We start from the raw sequence: 14525 nt of genomic DNA on the forward strand, positions 1-14525 counted from the left end.
AGCTCAAAGGGCAGAGAGAGACAGCGAGTCCACACCTATAGAAAATGCGCTTCCATGTGGTTTACACGTCTGTCCAATTTTTAATACGGCTCTAGCGGCAGTTTACAAAACGTGTACCTTCTGTTTGTTTTTTTAGAAATATGTCAGAAGATGTGAGTCGATGGGGCTTGAGATAGACTTTGTCTTACATTTGGGCTCCTGAGGCCAACTGTGTAAATAACTGTGGGATTGCATACCCATATGCGTTCGACCAGCACAAGGACGGAATCCTTTTGAGCCTGAAAAGTTAATAATGTTAATAATATTTTCTTTTACCGGATTCAGACTTTGCTCTACATTCGAACATTCCAATTCCTCACTCATGTAAATGTCAGAAAAGCTTGTCTTTTTGCAAAAGTTTCGCCTTTTGTCAACATTTTAAGTTCTAAATGGTGTCTGTAGCTGAAAGATTGACGAAGCTGAAAAAGTTGAAGTTTAAGAGCATTTGAAAACGAACTCCATTCAAAAACCATGTTAAAAAAAGTTTGATTTTAAGTCATAGTACCCCTCTCTTAAATCAGAAATCTTTTATTGCTGTAATATGTCAGACATACATGGAATTTGACTTGGTGGTTGGTGCATGACAGCAGACAGTACGGCAATGGACAACAAACAACGTAGTGCAAGAATAAAAATATAATTAAATATATGCTATGGGTTAGTAAAAATAAAGTTATAGTTAAAATAAAGATAAAAAATAAAAATGTGCACCAGCCAACAGAAAGTGACAGAGTGTATGAACATGTGGACTGTGAAGGATCAGTCAGTGGGGGACCCGGGCTGTGTTAATGAGCCCGACTGCCAACTGTTAGTGTGGCGGGAGGTCTTAGTCCTGATGGACCTCAGCCTCCTGCCGGATGGAATGGGCACAAACCGTTTATGTCTGGGAGAGACAGAGAAACAAGTCCTGGAGAGACGGCAGATTGGAGCCAATCACCCTCTCTGCAGAGCGGATGACACGCTGCAGCCTGCCCTTATCCTTGGCTGTGGTTGCAGCGTACCACACGGTGACCACGGTGCACCATCATCGTCTTTGGCAGGTTGAATTTCTTCAGCTGCCTCAAAAAGAGCTGCTTGGCCTTCTTGGTGATGGAGCTGATGTTTAGCTCCCACTTGAGGTCCTAGGTGATGATGGAACCCAGGAAACGGAAGGAATTCACAGTGGTGACGGTGGGAGTCACACAGGGTGAGGGGAAGGTGGGGCTGCGTACTTCCTGAAGTTCTCAACTATCTCCACTGTCTCCAGGGTGTTCTGGCTGCACCATGTCACCAAATGGTCAGACTCCCACCTGTAGGCAGACTCATCCCTACCAGAGATCAGTCCAATGAGGGTGGTATCATCCGCAAACTTCAGGAGCTTGACGGACTGGTAACTTGAGGTGCAGCTGTTGGTGTACAGGGAGAAGAGCAGAGGGGAAAGAACGCAGCCTTGGGGGGAACCGGTGCTGATGGTCCGAGAGGCAGAGACATGTTTCTTGGGAAACGGGATGATGGTGGAGGATTTGAAGCAGGGCGGAACGTAGCATGTCACCAAGGAGGTGTTGAAGATGGCAGTGAACACCGGAGAAAGCTGGTCAGCGCAATGCTTCAGGTTGCGGAGCGAGGCAGAGTCTGGACTGGCTGCTTTGCGAGGATTCTGTCTTCTAAAGAGCCGGTTAACGTCTCTCTCCAGAATAGAGAGGGTCGTTGCTGGTGGGGTGGGGGAGGGGAGTGTGATCCACAGGCGTAAACCCCTGATGGGGAGGGGGATGGGGGGGACGGAGTCAGGATATTATCTTTCAATTCTGCAGTAGAACTCATTCAGCTCTTCTGCCAGGCGGAGGTCATTCATGGAATGGGGGGTTTTCGGCTTGTAGTTTGAGGTGTTTAAATCCTCTGCAGAGTCACATGCTGAGAAATGTTTTTGAAGTTCCTCAGAGGACAGTCGTTTAGCTTCTCTCACCGCCTTGCTAAACCTGTGTTTTGACTACGTGTACAAGTCTTTGTCCCCATTCCTAAAGGCCTGTTAGATTTCCTTTGTTAAAGTCCCCAACAACCAAAACAGGGCCCCGTTCCTCCTACGCGGCTGTTTTATAACCCAAAGAACTATTATTCCAGGGGATCTAAATTTTCCATCACGAACGTGGTCATTTCGTTTGTGTGGTCTTGTCTGATGCATTTTATACCACAATAAATAACATTGGAACTTCAAAACTACTGCAGCTGTTGCGCATTGAACCAAGAACCCATTTAAATATATCATTCTATTTTAACAAAAGGGATCTGCAAAAATGTTAACTAGTTTTCCAGCCCAAGGTTGACTTTTCTACTGAGAGTTCATGCAGGGACATATCAACTTACTCTAGTGAGCTATAACTTAATTGACAGGGAAATTAAACCCAGAATTGAGTTGTTTTTAGCCCCAACATACTGATTATCTAAATAGGAATCAACAGAAACTCTCAAGTGCTTTCTTATTTCCCCAAAATGAAGAACAATGGCATTAGATCTCTGCATGATGAATGCAGACATTACCCTTATTACCCGTATACACTTACAAGTTGGAATAAATAGCAACAGACAATTATTGAGTGTGGTGGAAAATGCCTGCTGATTAGCATGCAGCAGAAGCACTCATATGGGCCTCTAGCGACGTTCCCAATCAGGCAGCAGACAATACAGATGAGGTTGAATCCTAAGTATAACAAGACAATGACAGATAGCCGAATGAATCAAACTGTACTGACACAAGTGATGAGCCCCCCCTCACACTTTTTTACCTCACTCCTTTGGTATGTACGTATCATATCGTTCACTCTACTGTTTCTAATAGAACAAGGCAATGACAAGAGGCAAACCAGACCTCTGTGGAACTGTAACAATATTTGGTAATAATGGCCTACACCAAAACATACTATTGGCTCCTCAGTGCTATAATGTAAATTTTGCAGACTGTTGAACCGAACACCAAATGTAGGACACTTATTCTAGGTAACAAATATATATGTAAAACAAAAAGTTACCAAAGCGGCTCAGTAGGGGAGACCACTACACATCTAAAACATTCCAAATACTTTCACAGCAGCATACAAAGGTGTGATCTTCTTCCATTTACGGAACTAAACAACTGAACAGCTCAAATCTCCTAAAACCTGCGACTCAATTACTGGAACCAAGGTTTGCAAGATGACAGATAAATGCACTTTGCCCCATGTTTCTTTTCGTATTTCTTACGGATAGGAAAAATCATAGGTGGGGATGTTGAGGTGGAATAAGGCATATTTCCCCTTGGAGTACAGACAGTGGTAAAGACAGGTTTTGTAATCCTCTGAGGACTGATGCTGATTGGATGAGTCGGGGGGGGGGGGGGGGGGGGAGTATCGCATCTGATGCATGCTTAAATAACAACTGACCAGAGAAGCGAACAGTTTTTAAAGTTTGACAGCAACGAAACGGTATGTAATGTATGGTTGGCTAATTTAAATTCCCCCCCCCCCCCCCCCCCATTAGATAGCACAGTATCCACAAGAGGCAGCAACCTGATGAATTAATAGGATTTCCCGGCTTGTATTCCTGGTTGAACTTTCTTTCAAGGAGACATTTACATAGTGCTATTCACATGTTTATGTGTAAAAAAATTCAATTATATTGCTTCAAAAAACAACCATCACTGCTCACTCCTCTGATGGTTATGGGAACCATTTCTATAGTCCAGAAGAGTCTCCCATCATTATTCAGAATTGAGTCCAGTTGCAATTTCAACTGTTCGCATCCAATTATTTTTTCAGGAATCAGGAAACGTTAATTGCCATTTTATGTTAGACATACATAGAAATTGACTTAGCGGTTGGTGCATGACGGAAGACAGTTTCATAACAGCAACTCACAATAAACTCAAGTTCTGATTTCCCTTTGCAGGTCTGGGTAATATTGATGACACCAAACGGTCCCATTAATTATTTGCATGTCATGAACCCGTAAGAGAATAGTCCATTGATATGTCTTCTACAATTACAGGTGTGGACACAGAATTACATAGATTATAACTGGATTGTGTCAGAGGTATCTGTCACAACACGTAGAAGAGCAGGTTTAATAGAAAATGAGTCTGCTAATTATATAACTGAGTCAGTCTGAAAGCCTAGGTGGGAAACCAGAGCTTTAACACTGCAGCAACAGATTATCGACAGAATGGACAAGTACAGGTTTTCATATTAACAGTTACAGTAAGGGAAATACATAGTAGCAGGCTTTGCAAACCTTTGTTGTTTAAATGTACCACTCCAGTGTGTCCTGTACCTTTTTACCTGTGTAAAATTCTAGAATACATTTATCTGAAAGCATGCAGAAATAGTTTAATGTAGCTGAACTCTGATGGTGCCTGCATGCATGTCATTGTACGGGATAGGGAATAATAGACAGGCACTGTTTGTGAAGAGAATGACATGCGTAGTCCTATCACTTATCCATCCCTCTGAGGGCGCCTGTATTTATATGCATGTCTTAGACAACAGGGGAGCAGATGTGGTCCAGAAATTAAGGCGGGCATTGAGTTTGTTCTGTTTGTCACACAAAGAGACCCACGTTGTTCTTTCCAAAGGCAAACGTCAGATTTGAAACAGCTGGGAAATTTAAAAATGGGTGAAATTTACTCTGTGATACCCTGTGGATGCAGTTAGTTACGCTGCATTTCCTTCGGTGGTATGAAGAGATATTTCAGTGACTAGAATGTGATGTAGACTAGTTTGGTGGTTAGCATGGTGTTGACTTTATTTTTACATAATAATGTTCATATGAGCAGGGAACTGATGGAGGCTATTTAGGCAGTGAGAGTTTTGAATGAATAATACATTTAACTTGTAACTCGTGGCTTTGGTGGAATTTATTTTAATAAAATTAGAAAGAAAGCAGAGGACTTGACGAACAACAGCCCTGAATTAAATGTTTACCTCAGTAATGTTATATATGTTTCTTCCAACTAATATTTTATTAGATATACACCTGTCAGTGTAATCCAGTTCAGCAAGAAAGTCTTAGAGCTAAAATTGACAAAACAAAACATTTTGTCCCAAAGTCAGTTTAAGTCTTCAACATGTTTAAATGTTTTCTTTTACTGTTATTGTCATCAGTGGCTATTTGCATAAAAACATTTAATTTAAATAATGTGTTATTTTTAGATTTGTAATTAAATACTTCCTTGATGGTATTTCTGAATCTCAATTATGTGCCACAAGCTGCTCAGAGCTAACATTACTATTATAAAAGGTAAACCGGCCATTTATTAGAAATAAATTTTGTAGTACAGGCTTGTTTTGCTGGAGTTATAAATAGCAGCACATTTCCAAGCCTCAGAGCAAGTAAAGCTGTCTCAAAGGTTTCATCATAGTGACATCTCAAGGCAACAATATTAGAATGCCTTCAGGTTGTATGTGTTTGAAAGAGCTCAACACAAAGACGTGTTCTCAAATTTACTTGTAGCACAAGAGGTAGGGGGGGATGTTCATACTTTTTTAAAGAAGGAAAGGAATGACTAAATTTATATAATGCCAGTTTCAAGAATATTTTATAGCGCCAAATCCTGCCAAAAACACTAATGTCGGATGTGCTCCATAATTGAGGATCAATGCTATAGAATAACCATTGATATATTGTAAAGATAGATATGACCGCCAACACAAGTTCTGTGTTTCTATGTTTTGTATTTGAAAAAAATGTTTAGTACAATATATTCCAGTACTATGAAAATGTATAAAACATTTTCAAACTCATTCACAATCCGAGCGCATCAAATACTCTTTCTCAAAGCCAGGGCGTCTGATACCCCCGGTTAATGTTAACGCACCAGGTTATAAATTAATTTCAAGTAAGTGTTGTTAAGTTGTTTGAGTTTTCTGTACATTTTACTTTTATTATTATTTATTATTTATTTGTTTTTTTCCTAAACCCAACTTAATGCTTAGCCAAGACCTAGGCTATGTTTATACTTGAAATCATGACCATTGCTGGCCCAAATTTGTGCCTTGTTTGTTGACATTGACATTTTTTTCTGTAATCCAAACTTCTAAAACCGGGGTGTCAAACTAATTTCAATTTCGGGCCACAATCAAATTTAAGAATGAGAGGAAAGTCTATTACATCTGTAGAGGCATCCAGCTCTTGCCACGCTCAATTGTTTTCCCAGTTCAAATCGGGATACTTCTAGCATACATTGATGGTATTTGTTTAATGGCTCCCTTAGAGTATATTGGAAGATGTCAAATAAAGATTCATTGGTTCAAGTTAGCATAATTTTCAGTAACTTAAACTTAATTTTTTTCACATTCCTACCCAACAGTGCATCTATACTGATGGGGGAGGAGGGCGGGGGGGGTTATAGCCCTGTGGATGACATGTCAGGAGGAAATGCCTCAAGTGTATGGCGAGTGAAAGAGAGCGAGCGATGTGTCTGGTTTATATTCTTGCAGGCAAAAATCATTGAGTTACAGTAGTGGCTGTCCTTGCTTTTCATTATTAGACTTATTTCAGCAAAGCACCACACAGTAAAGTACTGAATCCCTTGAACGTGCTGCTGTCTTTGGGCACTCCTGCAGGTGAAAAAAGAGATTGCTGTCTGAGGAGGGGAATCGTGAAACCTTGCCCAGAAAACTAGCACTTCATGTAGATTTATGCACACAGCCAGCCGGAATTTCAAAGACCTGCAGGTAAAAATGAATGCTTTACAACATAATTATGTTGGAAACTTCATAGATGTATCTGCATCCCATTTATCATACTGTGGGAATTTAGGATGGGGTTGCAGTCAGGGCTTTGTTCTGGCCAGTTAACTTCATGGAGTTAGTATTTCACCAATAATTATATAAATGATTAAAACCATAAGCTAAAAGTTTTTACCCATTTGCCGGCAGAAATGTGCTTTCTTGCAAACATTCCCGAGACATGCTGTGAGGTTGGGTTTACACAAAGTGGGCATATTACAGCAGTCACAATGGCAACGGTACACATGAAAATGTACGTTGCTCTGAGCACCTTGCTACTTTGATTTCAATTGGAATGTCCATTCTACTCCTGTTTAATTTTCATTGTCTCAAATGTCAACGTTACTCTAATTAGTGAGGGACCAACCTGAAGAACAGTAGCAAAAGTAAGGATGCCTGGGGATTATTGTATTTAGCGAGGCATTATAGTTATGTTAGGCTCAATGACTCGGGTTTAGGATAAAGAGTTTTAATTGTGGAAAGTTAGTTACCAGATTACATCAAATGAATTGGGACCAAATTTCCAAATCAATATAATGATTATTGTTATTATTTTTTTTTAGCTTTGTTATTATTAATAATGGGAATGAGGGAAATTCCATTACTTGTGTGTCATTTTAATATACGCCTCCTGTACGCACTCCTGCCCTCTCTTGTGCTCCAGCCTTATTACATTCTGGCTGCAGCTTGCATCATCTTTACTCAGAGCTCTAAAGCTAACAGGCAATGCCTGCATTGTGTGTACTCGCCTTAATAAAATATTGGTCAATGGGGTAAACGCACTCTGCAATCCTTCTTATGTTTCAGTAGCCTGATTAGCAGGAATGTTCACAATAAGCTATATGTGCAGATGTTGTGAAGCCTCTTTGGCGCTATCAGAACCCCGCGCCCTACATAGATAGTTAGCTGGAGAGTGTTTGATTTTTCATGAAAAACATGTATCTTCAATCATTTGTGTCTACTTGTTCTCATAAAAGTGGGTTTGCGGGTGTTGCTGTGAGAAGATTAGGTGAGTATCCATGTTGTGTTTGAGCGTGACATGTCAATTTACTGTGACTAACAAACTGACTGTGTGAACAAAAATAGGCAGTTTGGGAAGTAGAGCGCCGTAACAGAACTGGGACACCAGGGACAAACCAGATGTTGAGTGAGGGATCAATTTAATGTAATGTTTACTTTATAATTTGATCTATGATGGCGCCGCGGATGGCTGCCTCGGTACTGCGCTGTCTTGTACTTTTTCTGTTTTGTTTGTCTCGTTTCCAGCTCTTCCTCTCTGATCACATTCAGTGGGGAGGATCTTTAAAACCTTCGTCAACACACTGGTCAAAGTTTTCACCTTTTTTCAAAGAACCGGAAAGCTTTACAGAGCTTTTAGTTGGAGGAGTAGCGGCTCTTCTCAGAATTTGCCGGAGACGCCAGTGGGGGGAAGCACACTGGTGCGCTTGTTAAACTGCGGGTTCAGAACTGCTCTCCTGTCAATTCATCTGGCGAATGTCTGCTCTCTGGCGAATAGGATTGATGAACTGCTGCTCCTAAATAAATCGAAGGCGAAATCTGCTTTCATCTACACAAAGGTTAGTGTACAGATGTCATAGTGTTTAAGGAGTCATGCAGCCCTCACTTGGAAACTCTTTTTATAGACTGCAAAACATTTTATTCACCACAATAGTTTTCCTCATTCATTCTGGTGGGTGTTTACATTCCACCACAGGCCTGTGTGAGTGAGCCACTCCAACACCTGGCTGAGCAGATCACCAACACGGAGCACAAACACCCTGACTCCCTGCTCATTGTTCTTGGCGACTTTAACAGAGCAAACCTCAACATGTTGTCTCTATTTTGACAGTTCTTTGCTAAGTGTAGCACCGGGGACAAAAAACACGCTGCTACACTGTACTCAAAGACTCATACTCGTGCAATCCCCCGTGCAGCTTTGGGGACTCTCTGACCGTTGTCTGGTCCATCTCCTCCCAACCTATAGGCAGAGATTGAAATCTGAAAGACTGTGAAGAGATAGACCAACGATGCAAAGATGAAGCTACAATCCTGCTTTTCCGCAACAGATTGGAGTGTTTTTCAGGGTGCTGCTACAGACCTGGAGGGGCTCACTGACCCTGTGACATCTTATATTGGTTTTTGTGAGGACATGTGTGTGCCGGCTAAGGTTCCGCAAATTTAACTATAATTAAAGCTGCGAGCATCGTTGGACTGGTCCTCGCAACTCCTTGCGCGTCGGGGCACTGGCCGGACGGTTACAAATGTGGCCAAGGACGCCTGCGGCCAACTGACGAAGCGTTCGCAAGCCAGTGGTCGTTAACCGATTGGAGCAACACCAGGAATGCTGCTTTGCAAACTTTACCTTTAACATTATCATGATCTTAGGCCGTTTCTGTCTAAATATAACCAGGATCTACCATTACAAAATGAAAGCCTCTCAAAATACCATACATGAGCCAATTTCCTTCAAAATCTATTACAAGACTACGTTTGGTAATTTTCAGATTAGATTTAAAAGGAAACAATCAATACTTCATGACCATTCCACTTCAGACAGATAGTACACATCCCCAAGGTGTCACTCGGGGATAACCAGGACATGTACCATTCCAAAATGAAATCCTCTCAAAATACCATACATGAGTTGTATGGTTTTCTTCAAAATCTTTCACAAGACTACTTTTAGTTTATTTCAGGTTAGACTTAAAAGGAAACAATCAATACTTACACGGTAATTCCACTTCAGATTGATAGATGTTATAAATAAAAGGTAACTATAAATAGTTACATGATAATTCCACTTCAGGTTGATAGTACACATCCCCAAAGTGTCACTTAGGGATGAACAGGACATTAGCAGCAAGATAAACATCTGTAGACAAACTGTAGACATTTTGACCTAAGCCAATAGCCAGAAACATCAATGTTCCTTGGAGTTATAACATTTGACATTTTCCAGGAAATCGTCAAAAATTGACCAAACTGGACACAAGTTCACGCCCAGATAGTTTTAGGAAAACTCTTGATTTTATTAACTTTTGACCCTACGGATGTCAGTATCAACTTGCCTGATAATTGGATTAAAACTCTCGGAATAAGAATTCTTTGAAACACAAAAGAACTTTGCCCGACCTTCAGTCGGCCTCGACAACTAGCCGTAGCAATAAACCCTAATTCACTGCAAGACAGCTTCGTTGGGCCAAGGAAGAGGCCTACCGAAGTGGGGACAGGGTCCTTTTACAACCAGGGAAGAAACTCACTGAGGAGGGAGATCAAGTTAGCTAACGACCCCTCAGTCAGTCAGAGAGGCCTGGAAGTACTCACCAACTGGCTAACGACCTGAATGTGATCTACTGCAGGTTTGATAAGCCACTACCACTCTCAACAACACAATTCAATCACTTACACTCTCTGCCTACTTCTCACCGGTGTGTCCCCCTCCTGCCTTAAGGTCTGTGCAGACGAGCTTGCACCCATCTTCACATTGATCTTCAACCGATCACTGGGGATCTGTGGACATGAGTGGGCTCTTTCACAGACAAAAGACCAAGAAGGCTCCAGGCCCAGACGGTGTGCCCCCCTCCTGCCTTAAGGTCTGTGCAGACGAGCTTGCACCCATCTTCACATTGATCTTCAACCGATCACTGGGGCTGTGTGAAGTCCCATCCTGCTTCAAGCACTCCACAATCATCCCGGTTCTCAAGAAATCCTCCATCAAGGGATTAAACGACTACAGACCCATCGCCCTGATGTCTGTGGTCATGAAAGCCTTTGAGAGACTGATGTTGATCCATCTGAAGGACATTACAGGGCCCCTGCTGGACCCCTTGCAGTTTGCCTACCGTGCACACAGGTCGGTGGCCAATACAGTCACCATGGGACTGCACCATCTGCTGCAACACCTTGACTCCCCAGGGACATATGCAAGGGTTCTGTTTGTGGACATCAGCTCAGCGTTCAAGACCATCATCCTCTCTCTCAGCTCACCGTCCCAGCCTCCACCTGTCAGTGGATCACAAACTTTCTGATGGACAGGACGCAGCAGGTGAGGTTGGGGAAAATCACACCTAGCACCCGGACTATCAGCACTACCGCCCCCCAAGGTTGTGTGCTCTCCCCACTGCTCTTCTCACTCTACACCAACAACTGCACATCAGGGGACGCGTCTGTTAAGCTCTAAGTTCGCAGACACAACAGTCATCGGCCTCATCACGGACGCTGACGAGTCTGCGTACAGGCGGGAGGTTCAACAGCTGGTCCTTTGGTGTGGTCAGAACAACCTGGAGCTGAACAAGCTCAAAACTGTGGAGATGACAGTGGACTTTAGGAAGAGCCCCCCACCACTTCCCCCCCTCATCATACTCAAAAACACTGTCTGCTGTTGAGACCTTCAGGTTTTTGGGATCCAGAGTCTCCTAGGACCTGAAGTGGGGCTCCAACATTGACTCCATTCGAAAAAAGGCCCAGCAGAGGTTGTACTTCATCCGCCAGCTCAGAAAGTACAGAGAGAATTATTGGTTCCAGCCTGCCCTCCATCCTGGACTTGTACACCTCCACAGTTAGGAAACAGGCTGGCAAGATCACTGCAGACCCTCTGGCCCTACAGAGCTCTGATGCTATATCTGAGAGCAATGTGTAACCGGAGACAAATTTCATGTATATGCAAGCATACATGGCCAAGAAAGCCGATTGTGATTCTGATAAAATGCTAATAACATTTTCAACGCTAACCAAAACTGAGCAGTAATCAGCATTCTGAATGGTGCCTTTTTCCCAATTGAAACAGTCAAATCTAAACAACAACACTGAGCACAGAAACATCAAAACATGAAGGGGTGTGTGCCTGTGTGAAAAAAGTTTTGCTCTGCAATGTGCCAATTTCAGCAATTGAGTAACACATATACAGTACACACTCTGTGCTCTTGGTGATTTTTTGAATCTAATTGTCTCTAATAGCTATTATTGTCACTGTTCTAAACTTATAGGTAGCTCAAGGTCTAACAGAGATGACTAATTACAGTTGGCATTCACTTCTAGAGGTGACCTGAATGTCAAAGCGTAAATTCTATTTCAGTATGGGACTGGGATGATAAATCTGGACGTGAATCTTTGGAATCTTAAACTGAAAGATCAGTGAGTAATTAGACAGCAAAAAGCTAAATATTTAACTGAATACCAGGAAAAGTTGTTACTTTAGAACAGTTATATTGTCAAACTCATTTCCGGTTCGGGCCAGATACTGCCCACTGATCGAAAGTGGGCAAGACAATACGGCCGACGAAGGGCGTGTAAAACGAATCGATATAAAAAAAAGACAGCGAGCCTTTCATCTGGTCACCCGGTGCGCCACCAAGACCCCGGTGGCAGGCCGCACTTGACGCCCCAGCGTGCCAGATTTGGCCCGCGAGTCGTGAGTTTGACCAATGTGCGTTATATCCTCCCAGAGAATGATGCAATCTGTCTTGTGTGTACTTTTGTCTATGAGTTAGTGTGATGTTCTGTGTCAGTCCATGGCTAATTTTCCCAATCTGCTGTTGCGGACTGTACCATTTTTAGGGTGGCCATTTATGGCTCTATTCTCAAAACCTGTCAATGGTTTCATGGCATCGATTGCCAACTGACTCCTCACGTAGTACTCTTAACCAGTCCAAGGCAAATGCAGGGCACTATTGCAATCCATTCATCTCTATTGTGACTAACCCGCAGCCACTACTCTGAGCCCAAAGTTCGGCGGTAAACTGTCTGCTAAACTTTAGGCTACATTCACACTACTACATTTTTGCTTTGAAGCACACACACGCCTAGCCCCCCACAATACTCCATCCATCCTTGTAAAATCCTAAAAAAGCTGTTCTCTTCCATTGAGTTTAAATACTCCAGGTTTTCCCTGTAGTCTGGATGGGCAGAAGCGACGACCTTTAATGACGTTGACTCTGACACAAACGTTTGCCATGTAATTGTGTCATAGAAGTCACAAAATGTCTTTCACTGATTCATCATAGTCCCATCACGTGAGACCTTGCCGCAATACAAGTGCAGTGTTGTGTAGTCAAATTCAGCATTTTAAAATGCCAATATTTGCCCACATGTGCAGGAGGTAAGGCATTATTCGGCTTGCACCAATTGATGTTTACAGCCCTTTTTGGAGTGGTTGGATCCTTTTATCAAGGGAGATGTGCTTCATAAAGCATGTCCTGAATGGCCTTGATCCACCTTAGCAAAAGATCATGTCTGCATTGAGAGGCTGCAACAACAAAAGGCATTTGGACTATCCTGATAAGTTCTTTCAGCCATCATCTGACAAGTATTTTACATCACCACCTTCTTCCTGAGTCCAGACTACATCAACAGCCAGGCAAAATATTCCTTCAATGTACAGGCGTTGGGTAACTATAAATACCGTTTAAAGGCAATTTGAAATGGCTGTTTGATAATGCTTGCATATTTGCCAGGTCAAGATTGACCTGTGAATGGCCTGACGCTACATCCTTTGTGCCCTGTTGGGGATTGCCTTGCTCGTGATCTATATTAAATAAACACAAGGTGAGCTACTGTTTATTTCCAAAACATTGCCAGCATGAAAGCTTACTGAAAGAGCATTTTTGCAAATTTGTTGAAATCATTTACGCAGGATAATTATGACTTGTGTATTTCACAATTGTAACTTTTGACTGTGTCAGTGGTAGGCAAAGTTCAATGTGAGATTTTCAGGATTGGGGGTTTGATTCACAGACACTTTATTATTCATCTTTCGAATAGACACTTGTACGAAACATTTATCTCCAAATCTGATATAGGTATGACTGGCAGGTAGCACCTTTTTATGGTAGCCATTGCCATGCGGGTATGAATGGAACAATAATGACGTGGAATGTTAATAGCGCTTTGACTATGTTTAAGCAACCTTTCCTATTATTGATTAGTTTTGCAGCTTTCTGCAAGTAGATAGCGATAATCTTTTATTTTTAGTTTTCACAGTTACAGTGCAGTAATAAGTAAAGCAAATAATAAGTTGTACATTTGCTTCAAATCCAACAAAGGAAATGAGAGTGCAATCAATGGTTAAGTAGAACAAAGTTTTAAAATTAGATTGAGAGTGCCTTGCGTTGTGTTACGTTTGAGATCATCTGGAAGTTGATCCTATATGTGTGCAGCATAGCAAATGAAAGCAGTTTCACCATTTTTTTTCTGTTTAAATGTACTGCCAGTCAACTAGAGAAATAAGGACCTTGTGCTGGATTTTTGTTCCTGAAGGTGATCAGAAATATAGTTTCAACGATTAGTTCTACCAGCAGGATCTTGTTTTATCCTCTGTACACATAAAAAAAACAGGAGTGATTTTTTTCACTCTTGGTCCTTGTTAGAATTCTGGCAGCAGTGTTCTGAAAGAGTTGAAGTTTCCCAATTTAGCAGAAAACCTGTGGAAGCATAAATTGGTTGAATTTAACAAAGTCAAGTTAGATGAATGGAAATGGCCAATCTGTTTGGTCTTTTGGATTCGTAATATAAACTACGCCTTTTCCAACAAGCTCCGGTGTTACATTGCATTATCGTGCCAAAAACTGCTTCCACCGATGAGTTTTAGCACATTTAATGAGATTATTTCTGCTTACAGAATAACTGCCTCCCAGAAATGTTTGTACTACTCAAGCTCAAATCTGCATTTACATCAATGAGCTCTGCATCGCGGCCAGACTACGAGACAAGCTTCAACGGGGCGTGATCTGGTGCCACCCAACTGGAAGAAAAGCT

Source organism: Pungitius pungitius, chromosome 2, assembly GCF_949316345.1.
Source record: "Pungitius pungitius chromosome 2, fPunPun2.1, whole genome shotgun sequence".
Lineage (NCBI taxonomy): Eukaryota > Metazoa > Chordata > Actinopteri > Perciformes > Gasterosteidae > Pungitius > Pungitius pungitius.